The following is a 22,407-nucleotide window of genomic DNA, read 5'->3' as shown; positions in this document are numbered from 1 at the left end:
ATCCCAAATATTGCTCGTAACAACCCTATGAGTGTCCACTGTTACCATTTGTAACAATGAATATTTTAAAAAACATTCATTGTTTATTTGCAAATAAAATTTAACTGTTAAATCTGGAATGGAAAATGGGTTAAAAGCACACCTGTATGGAAATGTGTAGATAAACAACTCAGTTGATGGATACGAAGTTGGGTTTCTGGTAAAAATCCAAGAATCATTATAATTTATTTATTTATTTATTTGAATTTTTGAATCTTATATTATTTATTTTTTTATACAGCAGGTTCTTATTAGGTATCTATTTTATACGTATTAGTGTTTTATATCAATCCCAATCTCCCAATTCATCCCACCACCACCACCTCCCCCTCCACTTTTCCCCCTTCATGTCCTTATGTTTGTTCTCTATATCTGTGTCTCTAATTCTGCCCTGCAAACTAGTTCATCTGTACCATTTTTCTAGTTCTACATATATGCGTTAATATACGGTATTTGTTTTTCTCTCTGTGACTTACTTCACTCTGTATGACAGTCTCTAGATCTATCCACATCTCTACAAATGACCCCGTTTCATTCCTTTTTATGACTGAGTAGTATTCCATTGTATATATGTACCACATCTTCTTTATCCATTCCTCTGTCAATGGGCATTTAGGTTGCTTCCATGACCTGGCTATTGTAAATAGTGCTGCAATGAACATTGGGGCTCATGTGTATTTTTGAATTATGGTTTTCTCTGGGTCTATGCCCAGTAGTGGGATTTCTTGGTAATATGGTAATTCTAATTTTAGTTTTTTAAGGAACCTCCAGAGTGTTCTCCATAGTGGCTGTATCAATTTACATTCCCACTAACAGTGCAAGATGGTTCCCTTTTCTCCACACCCTCTCCAACATTTGTTGTTTGTAGCTTTTCTGATTATTCCCATTCTGACTGGTGTGAGGTGATACCTCATTGTAGTTTTGATTCACATTTCCTAGTAAGTAGTGATGTTGAGTAGCTTTTCCTGTGCCTCTTGGCCATCTGTATGTCTTCTTTGGAGAAATGTCTATTTAGGTCTTCTGCCCATTTTTGGATTGGGTTGTTTGCTTTTTCATATTGAGCTGCATGAACTGTTTATATATTTTGGAGATTAATCCTTTGTCCATTTGCAAATATTTTCTCTCATTCTGAGGGGTGTCTTTTCATCTTGTTTATGGTTTCCTTTGCTGTGTAAAAGCTTTTAAGTTTCATTAGGTCCCATTTGTTTATTTTTGTTTTTATTTCCATTACTCTAGGAGCTGGATCAAAAAAGATCTTGCTGTGATTTATGTCAAAGAGTGTTCTTCCTATGTTGTCCTCTAAGAATTTTATAGTGTCCGGTCTTACATTTAGGTCTCTAATCCATTTTGAGTTTATTTTTGTGTATGGTGTTAGGGAGTGTTCTAATTTCATTCTTTTACGTGTAGCTGTCCAGTTTTCCCAGCACCACTTATTGAAGGGACTGTCTTTTCTCCACTGTATATCCTTGTCTCCTTTGTCATAGATTACATGACCATATGTGTGTGGGTTTATCTCTGGGCTTTCTATCCTCTTCCATTGATCTCTATTTCTGTTTTTGTGCCAGTATCATATTGTCTTGATTACTGTAGCTTTGTAGTATAGTCTGAAGAAGAATCATTGTAATTTAAATTTGTGAGGCTGTGTAAAGGCAATACCATATAGTTCAGTATTTCTGAGCACCTTTAAGCTTTGGAGACAGGCCTAGATTTGAGTTCTGGCTCATCCAACACAATCTTACTTGTGTGACCTTGGGCAAGTCACCTACCTTTTTGAGTTTCAATCCCTTTATATCAAGAAATGGAGATAATAATCTCTTGGGGTTTTATGGGAATTAAATGAAATAACACAAAATAACTTTTAAAATACTATTGAGTAAAACATCTGCAGGAATCTACTTGACACTCTTACTAACGGGCTACTTAATTTTTTTAACACATCTGAGAATAAATAAGTTAAAAACATGCCAATAAAACACATTGTCAAAAGCTGCAGGTAGAATACACACTCAACATTAAATCCTTGGTACAGATAAAAAAGAAACTATCTAAGAGACTGAGAGTTGGAAGGTAGAGACTTTTATGTGTCATTTTATACCTTAATATAGCGGGAATTTTTTTTATTTTTATCTTTTACTCTGTACTTGTACTGTTTATTGAAAATGTTGAACAAGAAGCCATCTAGGTGTCTCTGTTGAACTTCAATGCCAGGCTTTCTTATAATCAGTACTGTGATTAGTTTTATTTTAGAGAACTTTTAGGGGCAGAACAGAGCACATGAGAGATTCAAGGGCAAGCATAGGTTACAGCTTCTCTGATACTTCAGTGCCTGAAATAGAAACAGTGAAACCAAAATAGCTACAAGTTGTGCTGTTTTCCCCATCACTGTATTTGTCACAAGGGAGTCCATTCTGATGACCTCCTTCCTAAGAGTACTGTCCTCCCCTCAGTGACATATTGGCTCTCCAGAGTTTTATCAGCAGTGAAATAACTAGAGTTCATTATATAACTCTCATTCCCAAAGAAGAATCATTCTATGTTATTAACAACATCAGCAGGTTAATTAAGAATTCTGCCCATGGTAATGTTAAGCAAGTTGACATATTTTCAGTATCAACTGTCATTACTCAAGCCAAAAGCACAACAGATCTTTGTTCAATAATACTCAGCTATGTCATGGATTGGTGCAGGACACTTAATATCTACTCCAAAAAAAAATCTAGTATTGGAAAAATATGCTTTCTAGACCACTGTTTAAAAAATTACGAGCTAGTCAATTGATATTACATTGAATCATGAAGAATAATACTTTCATTTAACTGTAGTTTAAAAAACAATGAGAAAAATAAAATGCAGTCAATACACTATAGTGTACTGAAATGGAAACTCAGCTTCAAGTCCAGATTCTACCACTGATAACATGATGGTATGAAAATATCTGGCTCTCAGGTTTGGGGGGATCTGGGGAACCTGGGAAGGAAAGTTTCTCAGTGTTTTAGTTGTTCAAAGTTTTGAAGTTAGATGGAAATTGTTTTAATTCTTGGCTATGACAATTACCTGTTGTGTATTTCTTAGCCACTTGGAGTCTTATTTTCCTCTTTTGGAAAATGGGGATCATAAAAGCCCCTACTTGATTGAGTAGGTTTTTCTGAGAACTACAGGAAAAGCATAGATCATGGTGGATAGCACATAGCAAGAGCCTGAGAAGAAAGTTTTCAATTCTTCCCTTTCTTTTCCTTATTATTCCTTCTCTCCCACAGTGTCTTTGACCAACATCTGTGATTTTGCATTCATGTAGAGTGTTGTTACTTTGTTTTAGATTTAACAGTATAGAGGTATTCATATACTCCCATATCCCTATACAACTTATTCTTTATTATAAAATATCCATGGAGTCCTTATAAGGAAAACAAAAAGTGTATTATAAGGAAGAATAGTTATATTCAATAGGATAATAAACCATATAAAATAGAAAACTTAAAAATTGTTTACTCATATTATGAGCTAGAAATAATCACTCACCCATTTAGAAGAATTATGTGAAAAGAGAGCTATTTCTGTCTGGACAGTTCAAAGTTGGCATCTTGATGTTGGCATGTGAAACTTGGAAGTTGTAGATTATATAGATGGTAGAAAGGGCATTGTACAGAGGGAAAAGTACAGCAGAGACAATGAGTTTGGAAATAGCTAGAAATGCACAGAGATATACAAATACTCAGTTCTGGCTGCAGTATAAGAATACAAGAAAAGGAAGAGTGGGAAGTAAGCCTGGAAAAACAGCTTGGCAAGAGCTGCTGGAGAGCCTTCAATGGATCAAAGGAATTAGAAATGTTTTCAATTAGCATTTGGGAATCATTGAAGGTTTCCAGTTGGGGATGGGAAAGTACATTATCAGAATTTCACTTTAGAATTGTTTGTCTGGTGGTATCAAGTTATATAGATTAGAACAAAAAGATACTAGAGGCTGGGAAAAATTTTAAAGAGGTATTTGGCAGTTAGGGTAGACACTAAAGAATTCATATACTTGAGCAGTGGAATTAACATGGAGGGGTGATTCAGAGAAATAGCAGATATTTATTACAATCCCTAAGCACTCTAAATGCCTTAATTATCCCCCCAAAGCAGTTTTCTTTCATATCTTCACACTTTTTATTTTCCATTTCCTCTTCCTGGAATGTCTTTTTCCAATTCCTCTCCTGGTGAAATCCTATTTATCCTCTTAGAGACAATCCTGATATTTCTCTCTTTTGGAAGTCTTTTTTTTTTTTTTTTTTTTTTGTGGTACGTGGGCCTCTCACTGTTGTGGCCTCTCCCGTTGCAGAGCACAGGCTGCAGATGTGCAGGCTCAGTGGCCATGGCTCACGGGCCCAGCCACTCCGTGGAATGTGGGATCTTCCTGGACTGCGGCACGAACCCATGTCCCCTGCATCGGCAGGCGGACTCTCAACCACTGCTCCACCAGGGAAGACCTGGAAGTCTTTTTTGACTGTATACTTAATTTTTAAAAATTTAGTCTATATTTATTGTGTATCACGTACTATTGTAAATATAGTACTCATTCTCAAGTAGCTTTTGTCTGGTGAAGAAGATGGATAAGTATGAAAGTATTATAGTGACTCTTTCATTTCTTCACAAAAAGAATGTATATTGATTTCCTACTATGAGCCAGATATTATTCTTCTAAGTGCTAGGCTTAGAGCTGTAAGTGGGAAAGATAAGATTCTTGACTCAATAAACTTTATGTTTTATTGGTGCTACAGGCTGGTATAGAGATTTTTCTTAAGTAAAATAAGTTTTAAAAATAATTTCATTTAATAATGGATATTCATATAATAATATAAATTCAGAGTGCCTGAGTAGAGTAGGTATTCTAGTTTATGAGAGATGATTTGTAAATGCATTTAGATGGAGAAGCAAAGACCTAAATAATAAAACGGAACATGCCATAACTAGAATCAATGGAAAAAGTGTGCAGGAAGAGAGCACATCCAGTGCAAAGGCCTAGAGGTAGACTACGCTGGATATGTTTGAAGGAAAGAGCCCAATTAGTTTAGAATCATGAGTGAAGGCATAGAGGGCTTTGATATAAGATCAGAGAAGTGAGCCAGCTCCTGTAAGACCTCACAGGCTTTGCTAGAAAGTTTGGATTATTTTCCTAAGTATAAATGAAGGTCATTGGAAGGTTTAAGTAATCAAGTAACATGATTATGTTCTTAAGTGATTGCTCTGGAGGCTGTACAGAGAGCCAACTTTAGAGGGAAAGAGTAAAAGAATGGAGATCGTTTAGAAGGAAATTGCAGCTGTCCAAGCAAGACACAATAATGTGGTTTGGGCTTGAGTGGAGGCAACAGGGATGGAAAGAAGTGGACAATGTGGAGAAATGTATTTGAGGTTGAATTTGAGGAATAATGGTGAGGGAAGATTCAAGGAGTTTTGGTTAAACAAACTGGGTGGATAATGGTTATTAAGATGGGGAACACTGGTGATAGGACAGAGTTGAGGGATACTTGACAATTATTTTGGGGTTTGGATAATTTTAATTTATCTCAGAAATCTAAGTAGTGATGTCAAGTTAGTAGTTGGAGATATAAGACTGGGGGTTCAAAGGACCAGTAGTGACTAGAGACATAAATTTGATAGATATGTTTATAAATGCATTCATAACAAGAGGATTTGAATATTTAGTCAATATTTACAAAGTCAGTAGTACAAGTAGAGAAAAGAAGGTGCTCTGTGACCAAAACTTTGCATAAAACCAAATATTTAGAGGTTTACTAGAAAATAATCTGAGATGGAGCTGAGGGAGAAATATTAAATATGGCAATCTAGAAGTTATTAGTTGACCTCGACAACACTCGCTTCAGTGGAGTTGTGGGAAGAAAAGACTGTTTGAGTTGAATATTTAAAATGATGTCAGGGAAGTATGATAGAGGGGCAAAAATAATTATACACTACAATGTTCTTCTTATGTAACCTAGACATAGTCCTCCTTGTGGCACTTGACTCTGTGATAATGAAATTAATTTGGGGAGAAAAATAGAGACTACAGGAGGTGAGACAAAGGAGGTAGTAAATGAATATTAATTAGTTTTTTTTAAGAAATCTGATAATGAAGGGGAAATGGATATTCTACTTTAAGAGACTAGCAGAGTAAAGGTAATGTTCTAATAGGATTGTGAAGAATTCATCAGGCTTGTGTGTAAAGTTACAGGAACTCCGATAATCCCATTGGCAGACACCATCATTTCTTGCCTGAACAGCTATAAAAACTTCTTGATTGATCTCCCTGCATCCATTCTTCCTTCTTCCCAATCAATTCTCTAAAATGTAGCCAGTAATTATCTTCAAATCTTATAATGTCATTCATCTTATCACCTTTATGTAAGGATTAAGTCCAAAGACATTAACATAGCTGTTGGGACATTGCTAATCTTTTAGATTCTTTAGATCTTAGTAACTCTATCATCCCTCTGAGAGTAATTTCCTGATTCATGAACTCAGTTATGACTTTTACCTTTATGTGTCTCAAAATGCTGTGTATTTCTTCATTTCTCTTATAATGATCACCACTTTTTTTTTTCTTTAATTGCCTTGCCTCACTAAAAGTTGTGAGCTTGTGAGTTTTATGAGGGCAGGGACCATGTCTATTTTATATAGACAGCTAACACAGAACCAGTAATCTAGGTAAACATGTGTTCAATGAATAAATGAATGAATGACTAAATCTCAAGTACAAGGATGGGTTTATGATGTAAGATGGAGAAGCATGAAAGTCAAGGCAGAATTGGGATGATGTAAGATCCAGGTCCAAGGGAAGAAAGTGGGCAAAGGTGAATAAACATGAGGTACAGAGCACAGAAATACAATTATCTTATCTAGAGGGTAATTCTCCCTTATTCCAGTCATATGGAGAACTCCTACTTACCCTTTAAAACCTAGACTGAGAAGATTTTCACAACCCCACACTCCTCATCTCCACCCAGATATAAGTATACAGTCATTTTATCTTTAACTATACATAGATTTAAAATTGTATTGATGAACTTATTACATTATATTGTAATTTATCAATAAATTAAACCTCAGGGTTTAATTTAATTTAATTGATAAATTAAATTAAAGATTGTAACCTATCCATCTCTGTATGTCCAATGCCTCACACAGACATAGCCTAGTGTGAGAATTCTGTGAATTGAACTGCCTGCCCATTCTTAATACAAAGGAAGAAACTTGATTATATGTTGAAAATGGGAGGGCAGGGCAAAGGTGGACTATTCAAAGACAGTAGAAGCAACATGGGTAGACCTAGAGGGTATTATACTAAAGGAAATAATTCAGACTGAGAAGGACAAATACCATATGATTTTACTTATATGTGGAATCTAAAAACCAAACAAATGAACAAACATAATAAAACAGAAGCAGAGTAATAGATACAGAGAACAAACAGGCGGTTGCCAGAGAGGAGGGATGTTTGCAGATGAGAGAGAGAGGTGAGGGAGATTAAGAAGTAGAGACTTTCAGTTACAACATAACTGGGTCACAGGTATTAAACGTACAGTGTGGGAAATATAATCAATTACTATGTAATATCTTTGTACGATGACAAATCGTAAATAGACTTATTGTGGTGATGATTTTGAAATGAATAGAAATATAGAATCACTATTTTGTGTACCAAGACCTAACACATTGTTGTAGATCAATTATACTTCAAAAACAGACAAACAAACTCATAAAGAAAAGATCAGATTTGCGGTTACCAGAGGAGGGAAATGGTGGGAGGGGGAATTGGATGAAGGTGGTCAAAAACTACAAACTTCCACTTATAAGACAAATAAGGTCTATGGATGTAATGTACAACATGATAAATAAAACTAACACTAGTGCATGTTATATATAGAACTTATGGACTTAAATCCTATGAATTGTTATCATAAGGGAAAATTTTCTTTTCTTTTGTATCTCTATGAGATAATAATGTTCACTAAACTTATTGTGGTAAACATTTCATGATGTATGTAAGTCAAATCATTTTTCTATATACCTTAAACTTATACAGCGTGGTATGTCAATTATAACTCAATAAAACTGGAAGATAAGTAAATAGAATAGAATAGAAGCAGTTAGTTACTAACCATTGTTCTTTAGAGTATGCTAAGTAATCAACTACGGATTAATAAAAGAATTGATGAGCAGTAGCAAATGAAGTTGGGGTCAAATATTATGACTGTGCAGTAGAATAAAATGAGCTAGTTTTATTCACTAACACTTTATTGAACACATACAATTCATGATATTAACTTAGGTACCAAAGATGAATAATAAATAACATAGTCTCTGTTTAGAAATTCACAGGCAGTTTCATGACGTCCACCCACAAACACAGCAGGTATAGGAGAAACAGTAGTTAGTAGAGTTTCACATGTCTTATTAAGGTTACTTAGGTTACTCAGGATTGCTTAGGATGAGGGACCTTCTGCTGCTAAGGAAACTATGATTAGGAAGACTGGCTATAGCATTTGGGATTGATAAGGAGGTATGGGAAGTGAGATAGAAAATTGTATGCCATGTGAATAGAGAGGGATAAAAAAAGAGATACTGAGCAGGGTCAATAGAAGTAAGAAAACAGCATAGGAGATTATGGCTCAAGAGGGAATTTTTAAACAGATTTTTAAATTCTTAGCCTTCATGTTTAAGTCTGGTTAAAAAAAAAAGTTGTTAAAAAAAAAGTTGTTACAAACACTGCAGGGTCTCCAATACGTTATCTTACTGAAGAAAACAGTGATGGTCAAAAAAAAAAAAATGACTTTGGGGAAAGCTTTTGGGCAACCATTATATGTGACAATAGTGGAAACAAAATAGAATATATTCACTGATGTGAAATGACAAGTACAGATGGACACAAAAATAGTTGCTTTGCAGCTTTGAATCTAAACTTACTCTTCAGTTGTTTTGAAAGTGTTTAAATCAAGTATACCATTTTCAAAAATCTACAGAGCAGTGGCAGGGATATATTATAGAGCCAGAAAATGGTTTCAGAAAAATCAAGATATTATTACTAGAGTCAAAGATTTTTGGAGATGTTTTTGGAAAAATGTAAGCTTTCATTATGTTTCCTATCTGAAGTACATATACAATTTTTGTTAAATGGATGAAGAAAATATATGAGCCATCCATGGTATCAAACTTTCATCGAATGTAAATTAAAAAGAGGTAGATAGGTGAGTAATAATTTAGCCTGTGGACACTTGGATCATTTACCTGCTAAAGTATATAATTATAGAATGTTAATACCAAAATTAATGTATTAGAAGGGCATACTGAAATCACAACTCTTCTGTGCTTTGCTTTTCTCTGTAACTTTCAGTACACTTAGCATGATAGGATTGAAAGCATTTTGAACATGAATATAATGTTGTAAATAGTGATTTAGTGGTCACTTGGAGTTTTCAAAATATTTCTGTTGGAAAAAGAAAAAAAAAGAAGAAAAGGATTCAACTGTGTTTGTCATACATAGGATAACTCCACACATAAATCACGCTGAGCGTTCTGAATGATAAAGTGGGAAGATAGGGTGTGATTTTAGGCCGGAGCTCAAATCTCCATTTTTCAATAGGTTATAGAAAAGTGTATTCCAACCCTGATATTGAAGAAGGGCAATTTTAGTGGGCTGGCATGCAGGCTAGGGATGATGATAAGTTTACCAGATTTTAGCTCAGATAGGATTCTGTAGAACAATACAGAGCCTCTGCTCATCACGAATGGTCAATAATTTAATCACTAAGGGTTAGGTAATGGAAGCTTCCACAAAGACAGCTTTAACCAAAAGGGTCCAGAGAGCTTCTTTGTTGTTGTCCATGTGAAGTTACTGAGACGGCCACATGCCTAGAGGGGGCATGGAAGCTCTGTGCCTCTTCCCCCATAACTTGTCTATGCATCTTTTCCATTTGGCTCTTCTGAGTTGTATCCTTTTATAATAAACTGCTAATCTAGCAAGTTAACAGTTTTTCTGAGTTCAGTGCATCATTCTAGCAAATTACCTAACCCAAGGAGGGGGTCATGGGAACTCCTGATTTATAGCTGGTTGGTCATAAATACAGGTGACAACTTGGAACTTGCGATTGGTATCTGAAGTGGTGGGAGGCAATCTTATGGGACTGAGCCCTTACCCTGTAGGCCCTGTGCTAACTCCAGGTACTTAATGTCAGTCAGAATTGCTGGGTGTTAGTCGGGTTTGTGAGTAGAAGAGAAACAGGGGAGTGTTTTCCTTTAGCAGACATGTAGACTCTTCCAAAATTGAAACTTTATGAGCCATTATGGTGACATAGCAAAAGGGCAGAGTCTCAGAAGACTGGAGAAATTAGAGTTTAGGCGGTTGCTATAGAACATTTAAGAAAGAGACTCAGAAAAGGGATGATATAATGAAGGTCTCAGTAAAATTGAAGAGAAGGTAAAATAATCTGCATGAGCATGTGGAATAGTGGAAAGTTAGGAGAATGAGAAAAAGGGAAGTTTTTGTGTTCATAATAATCCAATTTAAGTAATGACAGACCTGCAAGTGGTGCAAAAATGGGCTTCCAAAAGGGAGTAGAATCCATACTTTAAAAAAATTTAAATTAAGCTGTTAAATGGGGGAAACAACAGCCCAAAGATTAAATTTCAGAGAAATCTCAAAGAAATCTCAAAGACCTACAGGCCTCTGAACTACTGTTGGGTGACCATGCCACATCTTTCACAACTAAGTTCATCACCTTCTTTAGGGGTGTGTGTGCTGTTGTTTGTATGTCTATGAGGGGAGATGCAAGGTTGTTGGAAGAAGACAAGAGGGGGAAATGGTTACTAAATTCATTATATATTTTAATTTGCAATCTTTTTTGCTTAACCATATTTTATTTTTACAAAATTTTTAAAAACTTACTTTTTACGCTAGTAGTAGTCTCTCGTGGGCATACCTTAAGCAGGTTAAAACAATAGAATTCTAACTTTGGCACAAAGCAAATTTATTAAGCACTCACTGTATTTAAGTATCAACCTCTATAAAAATATCTTTATGAAACACCAGTTCAAAGGACAATCCCTTTTCCATAGAACTCATTACTATAGCACTTAATAATCACTTCTATATCAGGTAGCATGAAAAAATCTTGTAGCAAATTCTTGAAATCAGGGTAGAAATTAACTAAATACTTGAGATTATTTTAACATTTCAAATTTTACAGTGCTCTGAACTTTTATGAGAATTACATCCTTAATTCTCAAATTTTGGAGTCAAACAGACCTAGGTTCAAATCTCAGCTCAGTCATTTACTATGTTACAGTTAAGATTTATTTTCTTTGTTCATTTATACCTAAGCATTCTGGATAAAGTTATTTTGTCAATTTAGTCTCTTAAATATAAGATTTATTAGAAAATCAACTTCACCTCGCTTACAAATAAGGGAATGTATTGATTTATGTAATAGGAGATTTCAGAAGTAAGGCCAACTTTAGAGTTTGGCTGATCCAATGATCCAATAATGTTATGGAGAACGGTTTAGGTATATCTCTTCATTCTGTCTTTCATGTATCAAAAAATGATCATTAATGGTTTTCAGACTAATCACATGATTCCTAATCCAGATGAAGAGAGTGGTCGGTGAGAAGGCACACCTATTCGTTAACTATCAATGAAAAATCTCAAGCATTATTGGACCAAGGAGGGAGACAGTCAATCCCAAATTATAAATCTTCTACATAATGCTGGAGGTAATGTTTCCCAAAGGAAAATCTAGGTGTTGTTAGGAGTACAAAAGAAGCAAGAAATGCTAAATACAATGACATCAATAAATTTTCACTTCCCCTAACTACTTCAAAAGGTTTTTCCAAAGACTATTTCTGTCTTGTTCAATTTTACAACATAATACAGAGATTGGCACATAATATATGTTCAATTAAAATTGAATGAATTAAAAGTTTTTTGTTAGAATTAAATGAATAAACTATCTAATATATAGGCCATAAACTCTGCATATATTTGTTTCTTTTCAGTTTACATGTAAAGACATTGAGTTTCAAAAATATTAAGCAGTTTTCCCAATATGACATATTTAAGTAGCAATGCTGAGGTGAAAATACAAGTTTATACATTCAAAGATAGTAATTCCCAATTTTTAGAATATGAGAACCCCTTTTCATTGTAAAAAATATAAATCATACCTATTCATATGATGAGATGTATTCTTGACATCTTTGATAATATACAAAATTAAAAGTAACTGTTTTTATTAACACTTTTTGAGACAATATGTATACCTAATAATCATAGCAGAATTTATGTCATTCTTAATTATTCTTGTGTCAAAGTTATGCTTATTAATGTGTGTATATGTATGTATGTATGTACACATAGATATGTACATAGGTGTGGATTATAAAAACTATGTCCTTACACGAGCAAGGACAAGTATTACACAAGTTTATACAAGTATTACACAAGTTTATAAACTCTGATCTATAAATTTGAAGTGTATGTGTATGTGAAAGGAATATTAATTAATGATTGGCGAAGATAGGAATTCTCAGACCTTTACAATGTAATGTAATATGTGAGGTTTGTAATCAAAGGATTGCAAAATCATTATTATTTTAATTATTGGTTTGTAATCAAAGGATTTTAATTATCGGTTTGTAATCAAAGGATTTTAATTCTTGGTTTGTAATCAAAGGATTGCAAAATCATTATTATTTTAATTATTGGTACCTGTACCTTTGACATAATACCCATATAAAAACAAATGTATATATAACAAATTTAAAGCTCTACAATTTCTGATTTATAAATGTACATACAAGTTTACTTCTAAATATTTACATGAAAAGAAAAGTCAAAAAAATTTACTCTTTCGACTGAACTATATCAAAGATCCAACTACACTGAAATGTTTTTTCTAAAAAAGAGAACTAGAACCATCCACTTTTTACTTAGATATTTACTGTAATTTAGATATTCTTAAATGGTCCTTGCATATTTCTCTACATCTTTCTGAGTAGCATCTGTCCCACACCTATGGCCACATATGATGCTCAATGTATCAATGACTGATATTTGAGACATATTTTATGATTGTTGTAAGTAGATTCTTATTGTCTTAAGCTATTATCACCACCAAATTTGACATGGATTAAATAGGAAGAATCCTTAAAAAAAATTACTTTCAGGGTCAAAATAAATGACTGATGTCAACATATTCAATCAAATGAATGGCTTATTACAGTGGTTCTCAAGTGGAGGTGATATTGTCCCCCAGGCTATATTTGGGACCATCTGGAGGCATATTTGGTGGTCACAATTGAGGTATATTACTGTAATCTAGTAGGCAGAGACCAGGGAAGCTGCCAAACACCCTACAATGTATAAGACAGACTCTTACAACAAAGAATTATCTGGTTCAGAATATCAATAGCGCTGAGGTTAAGAAACCCTTGTTTACTGCATTATTCTACTTTAAAACTCTGAAATGACTACTTAACTTTTCTGTGAAAATAAGAGTAAAAGTACCTAACATCAGTCTTACATGGATTTAGAATTCATTAGGAAGAAATGGTGACATGATATTCAGAGAAGAAAAAAATCTAAAAATTGTGCATCTATGTTTCTATGTATACATACACGTTTATAAGCATAGTTTGAAAAAGGAACACATTTCACTACAGAGTGTATATATTTTGTTAAACTTATTTACAAGTGATTATGTTCAGTCAAGAAATATTAATTTGTAGGACAGAGTCAAGAATTCCGCGATGTATATTGGAAGTTAGAACTTTGCAAATATTGTAGACTTTGATCTGAGTGAACTACTGCAGAAAGGCACTTTTGTTAAGATACAGTTGTCTTTTAAATTGCTAAAACTCATTGAAGAGATAACTACAAATCTGCTCTTCCATCAAGTGCCAGTTGCAGAGCCTTTTTTTAGACATAAACACAGATAACATGAAGAATAATAATATATCTCAAGGGATATTATAAGTATAATTCCTTCGAGGGTGCATATAATGTCATAAATTGTAGGAGCAAACTCAAACGGTTTAGTCATAGGAACCCTGAGATGAAATTACAGCTTTTATAATCCCCTGAGAAGATATTCTTTTGGTATAATGGAAATTGTAGTCGTTTAGAAATACTCTGCTCCCTTGGCCCCAGAAAAGTACAATGGTCATTTGAAGATTGAAAAACACTAAGCAGGTGTCTGAAAAGTGAGTTGAACTGATCATAAGAATAATAGAAAAATTATATTTAAGTCATTATGGTATCTACTAAATATAGTATGGTACTCTTTCTAAAATAAGAGTTACAAGATACCCCTACATAATTACAGCTGTAAGAAGAGATATTACAGGTGTAAACATAAAGATGCTAAAATACATATTGCTAAAGTTTAGCCAGCTTTGCCTTATATATATAAAAGACATTTATAGCCACATGAGAAGACACTCTTTATATTAAATGTCAGTAGCTAAATAAGAAAATGTACCAGATTAAAAAGAATAAAATTAAATATCGTGGGGTGCTGAAATAGCATAAAGTTCACAAAATATTATAATCATGCATATACTTAAATTTTGAGGTAGAAGAATCCCAAGGTATAGTGCTCAACTTCAAAACTTGTATTTGGCGTGAATTATATAATGTACATACTAATTCAGTGAGAGTAATCCAATAAGAAGATAAGTTTGGTAAACGTTTCAAGTATATAATGGATGAATATAAGCAGATAATAAATAAATGAATGAATTTTAAGCAGGGAAGTATAATCTGTTATGTGTAATATAATTTTCCATTAAAGTAAATTTTCATAATTTTCCATTAAAGTACTCACAATCCTGAGGGTTAAAAAAAGTTTGATCATATATTTACACAACTAAGCCAATGTTTATAGAATATTTTGAGGTTTTCATAAATTGAACTAAAGGAAAAAATAAGTTGCTATTAGAAGATCCTATCTGAAAGAGGTCAAAATCTCAAGAATTTTTAATTCATTTTAGTTTCTTCATTTTCCATAAGAAGAAATCTAAACACAAATTTCATTAAATGATTCATTATCTAAGTAGATCCGGGCACAGGCTTGTTAACGTCATGTTTTAAATCTGCAGTTAGTGTTTCTCTGGAAGCCAATATTGTGTAATAAATGAATTTAAAGCAATTTGGCCATGAAAATTACTTTTTTAAAGTTACATTTATATAATATATACTTTCTTCCTTCAGCAAATAAAATAAATATATAGAAGATACTTAATGGTCTGCAGTCAGAGTAAAAAAAAACAGGTTCTAGGATGTTAGGGTTAGGAGTAGGAAATAAAACTCGTTACTCTTTGATTTAAATCTTGTCAGGGCTTATATTTTTACATAGGTAATTAAGTTGGCTCCAAAAGCAAATTGAATTGTTTTGTCTAATGACATTGGAAGGATTTTATTGTCTAATAACGAATTATCTAGACCATTGCCACTATTGTTTTATTTACTGCTACATTATAAATTGCCACTACTTATAAGCCATTGACTTACAATTCATGTATGGCTTTTAAACATAATCAATATCATCAACATAAATAATAATAAAAATTCAGGCATTTAGATCTTCCTTAAAATAAAATGTATTATTTTTTCCTGCATTATTGAGGAGATCACAACAATAACAAAGATATGCAAAAATGCATAAACATAAAGCCATTGTTTCAAATGACTTCAACTTTTCTCCTTAGAATCTCAGTGAATTCAGTTACGCATTCCAAGTATCTCTTTATTTTGGTGAGGCTGACAAATGGAAAGTAACCTGAATTGGTTATCACCAGATTTTTTTACTTTTGTAAAATATAAAAATATAGATTTGCAGAATTTCATAGTCTTGACAACTTTTTATTTTTCAATAATGTAAACAAAAAGCTAATGCCTAAGATTCAAAATAATTTCATAAAAGAAAAAGAAACTTTAACATCCAAAATGTAGGAAAAATAAAGAAGATATAACATAGACTAAGCCTTTGAATTGAATTGAATACATAGACTATTAGAAGAAACTCACATTGTTGAATGAGGTAATAGATTCAGCTACATCTATAAGACACCAATCACTCTGACACACACAAGCACAAAGTAATTGTTTAACATGTAGGGAATGCATGTATTTTTGTTGTGTGTGAAAGATGTCTGGCGGTAGTCTGGGTTTGGTGTGGAGAACACACATTCATCACTTACCCAGGTTTTTTTTACATTGCTGCTCTCTCAGTAGAGTATTACCTCAGACTGCAAAAATGGCTACTTGAGCACCAAACATCACATATATTGTGATGCATTTCACACTACAGAAAAACTAGAAGAGTGACCTCTCTCCCCCAAGGGAGATTTCTTAGAGGTCTCACATAATACTACCATTATCACATCATTGGCTAGAATTTAGCCACATGGCCACATCCAGTTGTAAGAGAAACTACGAAATGTAATCTTCTTGATGGGTGGAACAGTGCCCCAATAAAAACTGAGATTCAATTACTAAAGAATTAAATAGAGATTGATATTAAAGGTTGTGCTTTTTTTTTTTTCCATTTTGAAGCTGATACAAACTTATCATTCCACAATTCTGTATCCAGAAGGTTTGGAAACTTTAATCTAAATGTTATTCAGTGAGTATAATCTAATCTCAAGGAGTATTGCATAGTGGGGAAGAATGTTTGAGTGGAAGTAAGGAGACTAAAGGAACTTTGAACATTTTACATACAATTTTCTACATCTCAGATTCTTAACCTGTAACATGAAATCAATACTTCATTCAACAAATTGTTCATTCAACCAATACATATTGAGTGCTTCTTGTATATGATCTACTTTCAAATAATGCTAGCATCTCTATTTGCATCCCAAAAGCAGAGGCTAATTATTGTAGAAAAGAGAATCGGTAGGTCAATAATTATTTCTTCATCAACCAGGAAGGAAACAAAACTTTCAGTTTAATGTAGTTCCAGGAGAAGGGTATTAGAACTCATCATGAGCCCTTAGTCTTAAATGGAGAACATGAGACATCTATTAGAGAGACACACTTTCTCCCAATTAATCATAAATACACAAGTAGCTCCAAGCTGCTTTGCCAACTTCAAATCTCAGTTGTGCTTATTTTGAGAAAGGACTCGGGTTCATTTTATTTTAATTCAAATTGCTTTGTGGTTTTCAGTGCAAGTGTCATTGACTCTGTAGTTTTCCTATGTTGAATTGCCAACAAAGGTTGTATAAATTTCCCCTAAGGAATATCACTTTTTAAAAAGGAAGTTGGAAGCCTTTTGGCTGAAGAATAAAAACTGAAGAAGAAAATGTGAAGCACAGTATTAACATAAACCCTTTGATCATTCAAGACATTGATCATTTGGAATAAAATCAATAGAGCAGAATATTTCACAGTGTTGTTTTCCCCTGACTATAATGATATTGTTTTAAATAATGTCATTTTGTAAAGCAAAATTATAGCGCTTTCAGATTTTAATTTCATTATGTACTTAAAAATCATCTACCCTAATGCACCAAATTACCATTAATTTTCTGATTATTAATATTATCTCAAATTGTTCTATATTTAGGGAAGCAATGAAATAGTACTATTGTTCTGTGCTAGATGGTATTTTAGTTTTTAAAAGAAGGCATAACACTATGGGGGTTTAATAATTATTTAATATTTATTTACCCAGATTCTTCAAATATGTAAAATAAGTCAAAGCATTAACTGTTTGAGACACTACATAGAGTATTGAATAAATGACTACTTCATGATATTGTAAGTAATTCCATAGTTGTATATTGTATTCCTATAGTAATATAGAAATTAGAATAACTGGGAATTATTCCGTCTGTTCATTTTATTTTATACTATATTGTTTCTTAATTATCATAGAGGTGTTTTAAAATAACAAGAATTAAAAGATTTTAATCTGTGGATGTGTATCTAAGTTCTTACTCTAAATATATGTGAGATATAGTCTTATGAAGGATATAGCACAACTTTAATAATTTTTCTAAAGTAAATGAGGTTTTGTTACTGTTGTTGTTTGTCTGTTTGTTCTTTTTAAAATCCCTACAATTGCAATGCTATAGCAAAAAACATAGGATCCAATCCTAGATAAGGTTCTAACTAAGAGAGGTTGAAACACCAGTATCACCTCAATATCCACAAATTGTTGTTCATTTATGAACGAAAGAGGAATCTCTTAGATCAGGATACAATAACATGTAGGATTTTCCAAACATAGTATATTAGTTTCCTAGGCCTGCTGTTTCAAAGGACCACAAACTGGGTGCTTGAAACAACAAAAATGTATTCTCTCACAGTCCTGGAGATTAGAAGTCCAAAATCAAAGTGAGAATCGGGCCACGTTGCCTCCAAAGCCTATAGGAGAAGATCCTTCTTTGCCTCTTCTAGTTTCTGGTAGCCCCAGGCATTCTGTGGCTGTGACAGCATAGCTCCCATCCCTGCTTCCATTTTCAAATGGCCATCTTCCCTCCAGCTGTGTATCTTCACATGGTGCTCTCCTCTCTGTTTCTCTTTGTCTAAATTTTCCTCTCTTATAAAGACTCCAGTCAAATTTGATTAGGGAATACTCTAATTACCTCATCTTAACTTGATTAAATCTGCAAACACCCTGTTTTCAAGTCACACTCACAGCTACTGGAGATTAGGACTTCAATATAACTTTTGGGGAACATGACTCAACCCATAATACATTCTTAACCATAAGATACAATTTTTTCAAAGACAATACCAATACCTATATTCCACAAATTACACTTTTGAAGAAAATGCTAGAGTAGCTAAATTAGTGCTTCTCAGAGTATGGTCCACCCTGCCGAAGAGGCAAAAGACTTTTTCTTCCCTCTTTGTTTCGTGGTGTGCGAGGAGAGGGGATTAAGAGCGCTGCTTAAAGGAGCTCCAGAGACGGGCACGAGCTGCGGCTAACAGCGCGGACCCCAGAGACGGGCATGAGACGCTAAGGCTGCTGCTGCTGCTGCCACCAAGAAGCCTGTGTGCGAGCACAGGTCACTCTCCACACCTCTCCTCCCAGGAGCCTGTGCAGCCCGCCACTGCCAGGGTCCCGGTATCCAGGGACAACTTCCCCGGGAGAACGCATGGCCACCTCAGGCTGGTGCAACGTCACGCTGGTCTCTGCCGCCGCAGGCTCGCCCCGCACTCCTTACCCCTCCCTCCCCCCGGCCTGAGTGAGCCGAAGCCCCTGAATCAGTAGCTCCTTTAACCCCGTCCTGTCTGAGCGAAGAACAGACGCCCTCCGGCGACCTACACGCACAGACGGGACCAAATCCAAAGCTGAGCCCTGGAAGCCGTGCGAGCAAGAAGAGAAAGGGAAATCTCTCCCAGCAGCCTCAGGAGCAGCGGATTAAAGCTCCACAATCAACTTGATGTGCCCTGCATCTGTGGAATACCTGAATAGACAACGAATCATCCCAAATTGAGGAGGTGGACTTTGAGAGCAAGATTTATTATTTTTTCCCCTTTTCCTCTTTTTGTGAGTGTGTATGTGTATGCTTTTGTGTGAGATTTTGTCTGAATATCTTTGCTTTCACCATTTGTCTTAGGGTTCTATCCGTCCGCTTTTTTTGTTTGTTATTTTGGGTTTTTTTTACTTAAATTTTTTTTCTTCATAATTATTTTTTTATTTAATAACTTTATTTTATTTTATCTTACTTTATTTTACTTTTTTTTTAAAATCCTCTTTCTTTCTTTCTTTCTACTTTTTCTCCCTTTTATTCTGAGCCATGTGGATGGAAGTCTCTTGGTGCTGGAGCCAGGAGTCACTGCTGTGCCAATGAGGTGGGAGAGCCAACTTCAGGACACTGGTCCACAAGAGACCTTCCAGCTCCACGTAATATCAAACGGTGAAAATCTCCTAGAGACCTCCATCTCAACACCAACACCCAGCTTCACTCAACGACAGGCAAGCTCCAGTGCTGGACACCCTATGCCAAAAAACTAGCAAGACAGGAACACAACCCCACCCATTAGCAGAGAGGCTGCCTAAAATCATAATATGTCCACAGACACCCCAAAACACAGCCATTAGCAGAGAGGCTGTCGAAAATCATAGTAAGTTCACAGACACCCCAAAACACAGCACAAGACATGGACCTGCACACCAGAAAGACAAGATCCAGCCTCATCCACCAGAACACAGGCACTAGTCCCCTCCACCAGGAAGCCTACACAACCCACTGAAACAACTTTAGCCACTGGGGAGAGACACCAAAAACAACGGGAGCTACGAACCTGCAGTGTGCAAAAAGGAGACCCCAAACACAGTAAGATAAGCAAAATGAGAAGACAGAAAAACACACAGCAGATGAAGGAGCAAGATAAAAACCCACCAGACCTAACAAATAAAGAGGAAATAGGCAGTCTACCTGAAAAAGAATTCAGAATAATGATAGTAAAGATGATCCAAAATCGTGGAAATAGAATAGAGAAAATGCAAGAAACATTTAACAAGGACCTACAAGAACTAAAGATGAAACAAGCAATGATGAACAACACAATAAATGAAATTAAAAATGCTCTAGAAGGGATCAATAGCAGAATAACTGAGGCAGAAGAATGGATAAGTGACCTGGAAGATAACATAGTGGAAATAACTACTGAAGAGCAGAATAAAGAAAAAAGAATGAAAATAACTGAGGCTAGTCTCAGAAACCTCTGGGACAACATTAAACTCACCAACATTCGAATTATAGGGGTTCCAGAAGAAGAAGAGAAAAAGAAAGGGACTGAGAAAATATTTGAAGAGATTATAGTTGAAAACTTCCCTAATATGGGAAAGGAAATAATTAATCAAGTCCAGGAAGCACAGAAGGTCCCATACAGGATAAATCCAAGCAGAAATATGCCAAGACACATATTAATCAAACTGTCAACAATTAAATACAAAGAAAACATATTAAATGCAGCAAGGAAAAAACAACAAATAACACACAAGGGAATCCCCATAAGGTTAACAGCTGATCTTTCAGCAGAAGCTCTGCAAGCCAGAAGGGACTGGCAGGACATATTTAAAGTGATGAAGGAGAAAAACCTGCAACCAAGATTACTCTAACCAGCAAGGGTCTCATTCAGATTTGATGGAGAAATTAAAACCTTTACAGAGAAGCAAAAGCTGAGAGAGTTCAGCACCACCAAACAAGCTTTACAACAAATGCTAAAGGATCTTCTCTAGGCAAGAAACACAAGAGAAGGAAAAGACCTACAATAACAAACCCAAAACAATTAAGAAAATGGGAATAGGAACATACATATCGATAATTACCTTGAATGTAAACACATTAAATGCTCCACCAAAAGACATAGACTGGCTGAATGGATACAAAATCAAGACCCATATATAAGCTGTCTACAAGAGACCCATTTCAGACCTAGAGACAAATACAGACTGAAAGTGAGGGGATGGAAAAAGATATTCCATGCAATTGGAAACCAAAAGAAAGCTGGAGTAGCAATTCTCAAATCAGACAAAATAGACTTTAAAATAAAGACTATTAGAAGAGACAAAGAAGGACACTACATAATGATCAAGGGATCCATTCAAGAAGAAGATATAACAATTGTAATTATTTATGGACCCAACATTGGAGCACCTCAATACATAAGGCAAATACTAACAGCCATAAAAGAGGAAATCGACAGTAACACATTCATAGTAGGGGACTTTAACACCCCACTTTCACCAATGGACAGATCATCCAAAATGAAAATAAATAAGGAAACACAAGCTTTAAATGATACATTAAACAAGATGGACTTAATTGGTATTTATCGGAAATTCCATCCAAAAAGAACAGAATACACATTTTTCTCAAGTGCTCATGGAACATATCTTGGGTCACAAATCAAGCCTTGGTAAATTTAAGAAAATTAAAATTGTATCAAGTATCTTTTCCAACCACAACACTATGAGACTAGCTATCAATTACAGGGAAAGATCTGTAAAAAATACAAACACATGGAGGCCAAACACTACACTACTTAATAACGAAGTGATCACTGAAGAAATGAAAGAGGAAATCAAAAAATACCTAGAAACAAATGACAGTGGAGACACGATGACCCAAAACCTATGGGATGCAGCAAAAGCAGTTCTAAGAGGGAAGTTTATAGCAATATAATCCTACCTTAAGAAACAGGAAACATCTCAAATAAACAACCTAACATTGCACCTAAAACAATTAGAGAAAGAAGAACAAAAAACCTCAAAGTTAGCAGAAAGAAAGAAATCATAAAGATCAGATCAGAAATAAATGAAAAAGAAATGTAGGAAACGACAGCAAAGATCAATAAAATAAAACTGGTTTTTT

This window comes from Stenella coeruleoalba, assembly GCF_951394435.1.
Source record: "Stenella coeruleoalba genome assembly, chromosome: 1".
Lineage (NCBI taxonomy): Eukaryota > Metazoa > Chordata > Mammalia > Artiodactyla > Delphinidae > Stenella > Stenella coeruleoalba.
This window is presented reverse-complemented; position numbering follows the sequence as displayed.